This window comes from Rhamphochromis sp. 'chilingali' (assembly GCF_963969265.1).
Source record: "Rhamphochromis sp. 'chilingali' genome assembly, chromosome: 5".
NCBI classification, from domain to species: Eukaryota; Metazoa; Chordata; class Actinopteri; order Cichliformes; family Cichlidae; genus Rhamphochromis; species Rhamphochromis sp. 'chilingali'.
The window spans coordinates 39822119-39833308 of NC_137932.1; the positions used below are offsets into that span (position 1 = coordinate 39822119).

At 36.7% G+C, this 11190-nt stretch overlaps 2 long non-coding RNA genes across 3 annotated transcripts; one reads left to right on the forward strand and one right to left on the reverse strand.

Annotated features, from left to right (window-relative positions):
- Window positions 1-5722: 5722 nt before the first annotated feature.
- LOC308397580 lies at window positions 5723-8303 on the reverse strand. 2 transcript variants are annotated; one of them, XR_013971815.1, is made up of 7 exons: window positions 8045-8235; window positions 7529-7568; window positions 7336-7382; window positions 6979-7023; window positions 6540-6608; window positions 6259-6333; window positions 5723-5863 (listed from the first exon to the last, which is right to left on the reverse strand). It is a non-coding gene; the product is annotated as an uncharacterized lncRNA (long non-coding RNA). The 2 variants fall into 2 exon arrangements; XR_013971814.1 differs by having other exon boundaries at window positions 6259-6608; window positions 8045-8303.
- A 122-nt stretch (window positions 8304-8425) lies between these two features.
- Window positions 8426-10026, forward strand: LOC308397579. Its single transcript, XR_013971813.1, has 2 exons — window positions 8426-8897; window positions 9494-10026. It is a non-coding gene; the product is annotated as an uncharacterized lncRNA (long non-coding RNA).
- The last annotated feature ends 1164 nt before the right edge of the window (window positions 10027-11190 follow it).

The following is an 11190-nucleotide window of genomic DNA, read 5'->3' on the forward strand; positions in this document are numbered from 1 at the left end:
ATCCAGAGGAAGACATGTTCTTACATTCATCCAGCACTCAATCACATTGCATTTTATTTATATAGTGGCCAAATCACAACAAGAGTCACCTCAAGGTGCTTTATATTGTAAGATAAAGATCCTACAATAATACAGAATAAACCACAAAAATCCCCTAGGAGCAAGTAGAAGGACAAACTCCCTTTTAACAGGTAGAACCCTCCGGCAGAACCAGACTCAGGGAGAGGCGGTCATCTGCCTCAACCCTCTATATCAAAAACAATATAAAACAAGTTTCCATCAGTTTTTCAAAGCAAACCACAGATTCAGCCGACGTGATAGGCTGAGGAAGGCTGTTCCAAAGTTCAGGCACTCAAACAGGTGATCACCTCTGGTTTCAAAATAAGAGCGTTGGACAGTTCGGTTACCCTGATCATATTATCTGATTGGCCAGCTGCTGTTAAAAGGTTTCAGTGGCTCTGCTATATATGCAGGAGCAAAGAAGCAAATAGCTTGAGTAGTAAACTATTTAAAAACAAAATTCATCATATTTCCAAAAACACAAATATCCAGTCTTCTAGATACTAATTATGTGAACTACCTAGTAATGCTAATCATAAACAAAAATCTTACCTTGAATCTCCTACATGCTAATGAAGTAAAGGCAGTGGAAGGTTTGCCTTTACTGGATTAGATACAGAAACAGAGAATAATGCGTGCCACGGTGCTGAACGGCATAGACAACAGCAGGTAGAGAGAAGGTAAACACACACAACAAAAGACTCCTCACCTCAAAAAGTCACTGTGACGCAACTTTTGACAAAGATGAAAAAAACAGAAAACACAAAAACACTGCAGCTTGCGTGTGTGCAAAGGTTAGAGTGAGCAGTTGTTAAGCCCAACTACAACACACAATCAAAATAGTCGCACGAATCATTAGTTTGGTGAAGTTAAAGATTATAGATGTGCTGTTACCATGAGAGTATGTCTGTTGGAAGAGATATTTTCATAGTCTGTGCTGCTTTACCTTTCAAAAAGTTTGTCTTATCACAGCAGAAATGCTACAGTGCATGCCAGCTGCATGTCTCAATGATCCCTATCACCAAGTGTTTTTTCATGTCCCACTCTCTGATTCTCATTCTCAGATGCTTGTCTTTCTTGACCCACATCACTCAGTAGATCTCTCATCACTGTGGTACAGTAGCAAAGCGAAAGACAAGAAAGGGCAGGAGAGGGAAGAGGTCCGGATATGTGAAAGAGTTGCTGTAGCTAACCTCAGAGGACTACAAGAGTGATGACGGCTGTCCACACCTGTCGGGGACAACAGGAAACCAGTTTGACACCTGCTCATGCTTGTGGTTCACACAGCTTCTGAGAAACTATGTGAAACGGCTTACATTTTCATAACAGCTTCTTTTAAAAAGGTTGACTCATCTCGGATTTCTGCCATTTTCGGTTTCCATGAAGAAAACCAAAAAAGGTTTCTTCCATGAATCTCAAGTAAACAAAGCAAAAAGATCAAAGCAAAATCAATAGAACCTGACCTATCTTCACCTACTCTACACAGCTATATTCTGGACAAAGAAAAGTGTGACAGCTGTGTGCTTCACCTTCCATATGATCCAATTGTTCTTTAAGCTCTTATTACTTACTTACTCTCATGCTCTGTCTTGGTGATGTTACTGTCAGCTGGGATAGCTGCATCTATCACAACTGCATCTCTCAACCAGCACTATGTGTGGTTGGTTGGCCAGCAAGTGCTTGTCAGTGTGGAATTTCAATTCCCACTAGACCTTCGCTCTGCTGTGTATATTTGTTTCACAAATAGTACACAGCAAATTCAAAAGTGTTAAATGTTTGGTGTTAATAGTCTTCTTGCAAAAGTAGAGTTAATTTTACTCTAAGTAGAGTCACATTCTTTTAATGTAACTCTGAGGTGTAAAATGATAGTAGTTAAAATCGAGTGTTAAAAATGAGTGTTTCTCTGTCAAATCTGGAGGTGTTACAATGGAAACATTAACTCTTGACCTCTTAACTCTGAACTCCTAGAGGGGCTATGACACCAACAGAGTAAATTCACAGACTCCGCCCCCAGCACCATAGGCTCCAATCGAAGCTGAAGTGAAGCCGTTTCAGAACATTTTGCTCTACATATTTGAGTTGTTTGCCATACTTGGTAAGTCATTTTTTCAAAGATTGTTTCAATTATTATTATGAGCTTTTACTTCTGTGGCTCTTTGGAGTTGAGACAAAGCTGTGTGAAAGGCATTAGCCATGTTGCTCGGTGATAGCATAATATTCTGTTTTAGCTAGCTGAAAGGTATTGTTTGCGGGCAAATACCACAGCCTTGAAAAAAGCTTGCATGTGAATTTTCAGTCAAATTTTTGGTCAAATACACCTAAAACAATGTCTAGAATGTGAAATGTGGTATAATGGTGCTACTTGAAGCCTGAAAACGATCGCCCATAAAACAAAACGAGCAAACAGCAGTAGCAGACGTCCTGACTGGATTCTACGTTAGCATTTAGATCCCTCCAGAGTTTTGTGCACACGGTTTAGGTAAAAATGAAAAAGGTTGAGGTTTTACATTTAGTTCAGTATTACCTGTTGTCTGTGTCCTTGTCTTTTGGGAAAATACTTTACACAAGTAATGGCTCAAAGAGGATTCTTTTTTTTTTTTTTACTGTGCTGCAATTGTTTACTGGATTATTTGTGCCATTAATTAGTGTCAACTAATTTTTATTCAATCTCCACATAGGATATGCTTGTGAAGATGGAGTATGGGGGAGAGCAGAAGTGCGTTGAAGTTCCACAAAGTGATGAATGAAAGACATGCATATTGTATTGAAGAAATAAGTGATGAGAATGCTGTTATTTGCATTTACCAGCTCACCTATGTCAGACCTTTTGATAAACAAAATTCTAATGAAAGTGAGAACATGTACACTGTTACATCTTTCAGAAAATGTTTTGAAATTGTGGTGCGCAGTTCAGAATAAATGTTTTTCAAAAACCATTGCATCTTTTTAGTAAATGTTTATTTCCAAAAGAAATTTCTAGAAGTTCAGAACAGTAAAATTCCCACTTTTTAGAATGAATTAGAAGATAACTCTTACGTAGTTAAACTAAAATACTCTTTGAGAGTTAATATATAAACTCTTAACACCAAGTGTTAAATGATCAACTCCAGACAGATTTGGTGTTTAACACTAAATCAGAGTTAACGTACCAACTCTCCAAAAAGAGTTAAATTAACACTCTCTGGTGTGGACCCATATAGACACTTTAATAGTGTTGAAATCAAATCCGACAGTGTTAATTTGGACATGCTGGATTTGCTGTGTACCAACTCGCAATATTTTGCATGTTTTTTCATCAACATTAAGTACAACATCTAAAGGCCACCCTGTTATTACCAGCAGTGCGTTCCGATCACGTAACAAGAAAGGTTTAACCTGCAGTAGAAGACAAAGAGATTTCCACTAATTGGCTAAAACTGCTGCAGTTTACTGTAATCCCTCGTGTGTTCAGTGCTGTGTTAGCAGAAGAAATGAGAAACTGGAAACAATACACCAAAAAAGGCAGAAACAAGGGACATCTTGAAACATGTTGGTGTGTTTTACTCGAGGCATGCGCTACCCAAAATTTAAGTTGATAGTTAATTTGTTCTGTCGTGATGGAGACATATGTAGTCATGTGGTCTCTTATAGCAACATTAATAGCTATAAAAATGCCATCTCGTGGTGTTATTTTACACACTGTAACTTTAATGCTAATTTATAATTAATGGTGCATACATATAAGTAAGAATGTATACAGTTTATTCACTCAAAGCCATGTTCACAGGCACACACCTGTGATAATGCACAATTTTACACTGTGCCATGAACAAGTAAACTATAACAGTAAAGTTCTTCTAGGTCCTTTTTCTTTAACTTCAATAGAGTTTTTGATTTCATTCAATTCTCTTCCACTCAACATTTATGTAGTCTGGCAATTGAACAGCAGCTAGACAAGACTGGATCAAAGCTTGCTTTTAAAGCCACAGATAATTTAATCAGGCCTTGTTTCTTTGTGGGTGCATCCATTAGTAATAGTCAACATTAGTATGTGGGTTATGTTAATCCTACCACATTAGAGTATTTCACCTGTGAGGGAGATGGAATAGGTGGCTTCCTTCTCTAGTAAATGGGGATGATAAGGTCCTTGGGCAGCTTGCCACCTCCTAGGCCAAGCAGGAAATCAAGGTTTTCAACTCCAAACAGTTCCAAGAAAACCCAGCCTGCATAACAATAAACCATACGGTCATGGTATTGCAATCGTCTGTGGCCATATTTCAATGGGATATGCACTTCTACTATTTCTATAAATATGCTACAACTACTTAATTTATTTTTTCTTTTTACAAAACAGCTTTACATTTAACTACAATATGTTGGTACAGACATATCCAATTGCAAGCCAAGCAGAGCTACAGCTCAGTTTCGACTGAAATTTAAAAAAATAAGAAATGGAATATATGCTTCTTTAATGAGTTAAAAATGCACATCTACAGTCCACACCACAGCAATAATTTAACATCCTCACCCACACACCCAGACGCATCCACTTCAGTGGCATGCTGTCCTGGCTGACATGCCAACACAATCGCTAGCTACATTAGCTTAGCTAGCCAAGCCATTAGCTTAGCCAAGATGGTCAGAAAGTGGTTAAACTTTATCAAGCTGGTAGCCTGTTGCCTCCCTCACTACTACTTTTACTCATACTCCATTTAGGAAGGTACAAACAGCTTTATTTTCATTGAGCTTGTTTGATAAGCTTTTTTCTTAGCTTTTTGATGTTAGCTGGCTTTTTTTCTGTTCTCTGTCAAAATTATCCTACAACTCTTCAGTAATGTGGAGGTCTGGACTCTGGGGAGGCCAGTCCATAACTGATAGGCTTCCAGTGTGTTTTTCTATACCTTTTGTATACTTTTACTGCAATTGTAGTGTGTTTGGGAACAGTGTCATGCTGAAAAACTAAGCTGCTGCCACTCAGACATGTTTCAGATGGTACTGAATGATGGATCAGAATCTAAAGGCACTTCTTTCTGCATTCAGAACTCGTCAGTTCTGACAAGATCCCAATCACCACTGGTTGAAATGCAGGCCTAAACCATGGTAGAGCCTCCACTGTGATTTATAGATGGCGGTAGACACAACTGTTTTACCTTTCTCCCGACCTCACCCGTCCATACTGACAATATTTTGAGCCAAACATTTCATATTTGTTTTTAGCCCCATACGGTAAAAAAATATATTTTAAAATACATTTTGAAATATATTTCAAAATATACAAAAAATGGCCAAAAAAATATATGTGCTAAAATACATTTTAAAATATATTTATATATTTAAAATGTATTTTAGCACATATATTTTTTGGCCATTTTTTGTATATTTTGAAATATATTAATAAAATATATTTCAAAATACAATTTAAATTTATTTAAAATCATTCAAAAAAATATAAATTTAACCCTTCATATATTTCTAAGAAAACACATTCACATGTAACATCTGAAAGAAATCTTTATTTGATGTTTAAAACATACATATAGCATATCAATCAAGCAAGGAATATTCATTTTATAAGTTTATTCTCATTACATACTTAAACATTCTAAAAGAAACACACACACATATACATATATGTGTGTGTGTGTATATATATATATATATATATATATATATATATGTATATGTGTGTGTGATTGTATGAACATAAGTCAGCATACTTAAAATGTAATTTCTTTTCCTTTTCCAGCAGTCTCAGTTCCCCCAGCTTTCACGGCAATCCTCAAAGCCCTTCTGGACACGCTGGGAAACCCCTTCCTTACCGCCACTGTAACAAACAAAAGTCACAGTTCTATTACTTTTATCAGAGTTAAAATAAAAATGTGATTTATGTTAGCTGGCTTCATTTAGCAAACAGATATTTCTGTTTATATAGATACAGATATTAATACAGATATATTTTACGCATAATTTTACCTCTTTTTTTTCCTAGATGGGAAGTCTATCCAGTTCACATTACAGTAATGCTAACACCCCTTTTGGTCGTCTCTCCTTACCTTCCAGCATTCATAAATCTGTTGACCTTCTTTGTCTGAGACCAACCACTACAATGCATTATCACCTATTTGTATTGGTAACTTACTTTACAACCTATTTTAATGGTTGCAAAGTAAGTTACTTGTGCTGTATGCAATTTTAGATACACAGAAAGTCTTCACTTACTATATATGGCTGTCATAGTGTCCTTATCAAGGGCAGTTCTTCACTCTGCGCCGATGTCCGTTTTGCTCTGTCCTCCTATAAAAAGCATGAACATTTGAGTGTTTGACTAGTTTTAGATTTCCAAAAATTTGATATTTGTACAACTAAACATTTGAACTACAATATATGCTATTGAGCGATACTTTTATGGGTAATTTTTGGTAAAGAAACTGGTGACAGAGTTGTAGGCTTTTTAAAGTACTATTAGCTAACCATTTGAACTGACTTTCAAAGCTGATTACCTTTTAAATTGCTGTGGATCAAAACCTCCAGTGGGAAGGCGGCCATTAGAAGAACACGCACCATTGAACCTGAAAATAACAAAAACAAACAAAAAACAGAACAATATATAAGAGTCCGGTAGGGTAATAAATCTCTTCTGAAGCAATATAGTTCATTTTGGGTGAAAAACAAAACATTCCTCTAAAATATATATACTGACATCAGCAATCAACATCATGATTGTAATTATTTCCTTTTTAGTACATCTACTGCTGTTTGCATGTGTCAAGCACTACGACTGTATCTATGCATATGCAATGTCTAAGCAGTAGTATTGGTCTGAATGACAACAAACCTAACTAGTGTTTTGGAAAATCTGTTAGAAAACAGTTATTTCAATAATTATGATTAGCATGTGACACAGACACCGCATAAAAAACTACAACAACAAATACTTACTTTAGGAGGATGGGGGAGGGCAGCATGAGGTTGAGACTTTGACATCTGTAAAAAACAAATTCATGTATTACAAACAAGTCACTTAAAAATACATTAATGTGGCAGACTGTTCCCTGTTCAGATGCAGTGTATAAGTACAATCAGGGCTGTCACAACAATGGGGTGGGGCCAAGTGGCTGCAACCCTAGGTACAATGTGCAGGTATATATAATTACATATAATATATGTGAATAAAGCAAGAATCTGTTCAGGTTAGTCACTGTGCTGACTGATGCTTGCTAGGTTTATATGATTGCAAACTGCACAAAAACAACAACAGCAACAACATTAATGACAATGACAAACAAAATTACTTACATTTATGTAAATCTCACATTAGGAAGATCTGCATTCGATTTCATGGGCTGAAATAAATAGGCAGAAACATTACTGCTAAAAAAAATAAAAAACAAAAACTCTAAAAAGCCTAAAAATGACTTAAAAAGCAAGGAAATGTGGAACATTGTAATTAGCGAACATTAATAAAGCATAACTGTTCTTTGTTTCTAACCTTGGTAAGTACTCTGTAGCCAGAAGGAGAGGTAGGATTTCTGTGAAAGCCAAATTAAATGTGAATAGGCTTTGATAGTTATTGAGAAGGCAGAATAATAAGAAAAGGCAAAAGTACGTCACAATATAATTAATTAAGTTACATATTTTGATTACCAAATTATGGAAGCGTGGAGCTGCCACCCAGGCAAAAGAAAAATAGAGCTGTATCACGTTATGACGTGAAATGTTTATTGTTCTAACATTATGCTTTTCATGTTTGTATAATATAATATCACGTTATTATAATATACATAATTGTCACGTTCGCACAATATTGTACGGACGTGATAATTATGTACATTTTTCGTACAATGTTGTTCAAACATGTTGTTCAAACATGATAGTATATTGTTAGAACGATAAACTTTTCACGTTATAACGTGATATACTTATATTTCTCTTTTGCCTGGGTGGCAGCTCTACGCTTCCGTTCCAAATACACGAGAATAAAGTAATATTATATGGGAAAAGGCACCTGCTAGCTTGATGATGGAGGCTTCTTAGACTGGCCACCCGCCTTGGCTTCTTGTCGCCACTCCATGAAATAAAGGTCCGTTTCCTCCATGCCGGCTAATTATTCATCCTCATTAAAATCTCGTATATGTTCAGTTGGCAGAATTGAGAATTTTACATCTTCCAACCACTTAATTAACGCGAACATAATCGGCTTGTTTCTTCCCGTCTCCTGTATCCGGCCGTTCCTCTCGCTGTCAGATTTCGCGCCTCAGAGACGTCGTTATTTTTCAAAAAAAAAAAAAGAAGAAAGAAAGAAACAGCAACAACTACTAAAGAGAGTTTTTGCACGTTCATTGCACATTTGTGGGAATGTTTAAATATTTAATTTTTATTAATTACTTTTCATTATATCTTTATTTTTTAAACCACCGTGGCAATGCGCATGCGCATACACTCCTGCACGCAAAGGGCTTTGGAGTTGACGTAATGTCGCAATGCATTGTGGGAGCGCAGCACCATCTTGGCAGGTCACGAATCAAAACAAGATTGCTACGAACCATTCTGAAACGTAGCTCAAAAGAAAATGACGGTATAGAGACAGATTCTGTCCAGATGCAAAGAGACGGTACTTGATTGTTGAAATGTGGACCCGTATGAAATATAGCCGTGGAGTAGAAACCCTGAAGACCAAACCGCTATTGACTTAGCATGATCTACTCTCATACCTTGTCTGTGGAGTCAGAGCATACACGGCGCACCAATTTCGCAATTATAAATCTCTGGAGGCGCACATCCAATTCACCAAGGACTGGGTACAAGATTTGGCTATTTTTAAGCCTCCACGTTGTGAGTACGCCGTCATTCAAGCAAAGGTAAGTCAGCTTGAGTACTGCGAGTAAAATGCGTTTGATTCCCCCCAACATTCAAATTAGTGCTAGTAAAAATTCATTCGTGAGGGGGAAATTACAGTGAGAACATGTAGAGGCTCTGTTAGAGGGATAACATAGTGAGTTCAGTGCATTGATGTGACATTGTCCTGAAGGATTTAGTTATTCTTTATGGTTAAAGAAATTGCCCTAATTAATTCATATTTATTATAAATAATCCTAATTACACATCTTGCACACAAGAATTTCACTCACATGTGCTGTACCAATGTACCTGCACATGTGATGTGACAATAAAAAGTGATTTGATTTGTGATTTGATTTGATTTGCTTCCTTGTTTGTGTCCTGTGTCACTAAAAATACATTCATTACATACTTTAGGTTCATTTTTTGCTGATAGGTTTCTAAAAAGAAACATGCAGATTTAGAATATAACATGCAGCGTTCTATAGATGGATACATAAAAACACTTTATTTGTTACATTTATGATAAATGGATTTGAAAGTAAATAAAACACATTTGTGTCGGCCTTGGCTTATTAAAGTTCTTGTCTTTAAATGAACTTTGTGTGTGTTTTAGGTCCTGCACTCTTAAAGACTGAATTGCAGCATTGCAGCCACAGGTCATTGTGAGCATCACAGGGAAGGTTGAAGCCGCCCACTGCAGCTGTATGACTAGAGTCGTGGAGACTTGCAGCCATGTCACTGCTCTTCTGTTTAATGTAGAAGCAACAGTGAGGATCTGTGGCACAAGGACTGTTACAGATGAACCTGCATACTGGGTTTTGCTGGGTAATATGACCAAGATACAGCCAGAGGTTGGCCATAAGATAGACTTCTCCTCTTCAGCTGCCCAAAAAAAAGGTTCTTGATCAAAACATAAACAGACCATTCGTTGTGACAGGTAAAAGAAGCCATCCTCAAAAAAGAAAAGTTCCACCTGCTACTGTGGAGGAGTTGGATCAACTGATGGGACAATATTTTTCCAAGCATAGTTCTGTTCTGAATAACCCATAATGTTTTAATTTAGGGGGCCATGTAAATACTTTGCATTTACTGAATATGTACTTACTAAATACCACTGTTCAAAAGTTGAATAAAGAAACAAAGAAATGTTTGCCTATTTTTAATTAAAAGCACTTTGTCGAACATCACATCAGTTACAATGTAGAAAAAATGTTATGTATAGTTTACAAATGACAAAATGTTCACATAAAATCATGACAGCATTTGTATAATATCACCCACTACTAGCATTCTGTAATTTACTGTCTCTTTTGAAAACTTATCACTACATAAACAGCACAAGACTTAAAAGTATTTAACAAGAGCATTTTTCCCTGGTTTTACTACCACACTGGGGCACATGTTCACCAAAACGCAGCAAACCTTTGCCATCTTATCCAGGAAGGTCACCTTTTTACCCACACATGGAAGAAGTAATCTGATTGGCATGGTGGTATGTAGCATGTAGTTTGAAGCAGGGATTTCGTAGTGCCCCATGTGTAGTGTTGGAACCCAGTCAGGATTTGTTTCATTCATTTCATAGGCTGGTTTGTTGCAATAATGCCAAATAATTAGCAACTCTATAAATAGAAGGTAGTTCTGCATGTTTGTTCTAAGTTTGTGCTATTGAAAATAAAATTAACAGGCTATAAATAATAATATGAACTTATTTAGAACTTACCTGAATGAAAATACTGGAGCACACCAACAGATATCTGTGGCTGGTAGAGAACTGAATATCAGCTCGTCTTGCAGCTGCTATCCAGGCTAGACGCCTTCTTTTGGTAACATCCAACACATAAGCTCCCTCATGATGTTTCCAGGTGAGGAAACAATGAAAAGAGAGCCTGTTTTCAAGCTTATTCCTTTGTCGGTAGTGCAATCTAACATTACAACCGACCACACAGCAAGCATTTGTTTGGCCTGCTAATATGGCGCCTTGACCAAAAATCGTGGCTACGCCCCATCCCGTAAGATCACGCTCCAGAGCCCTATTAACGTACGGATCTAGAAAGAAGACGCTGCATTTTTAACTCTGAGGGAGATGGAGAATGAGCCTATTTCCAAAACAGTGGAGTGTGTTCCTTTAAATACTAAATTGTATATATTGTCAAAAACTAAAGTGTACATAGCAGTTGTTGTATCTTGTTTACTGTATCACTGACAGATAATTTCAAAGTCAATGAACGCTACATTATAGTGAGATATTGTGTAATGTGAAATACTGTAAGCAAATGAATAAACAACCTAATTCGTGATAGACCTTTGACT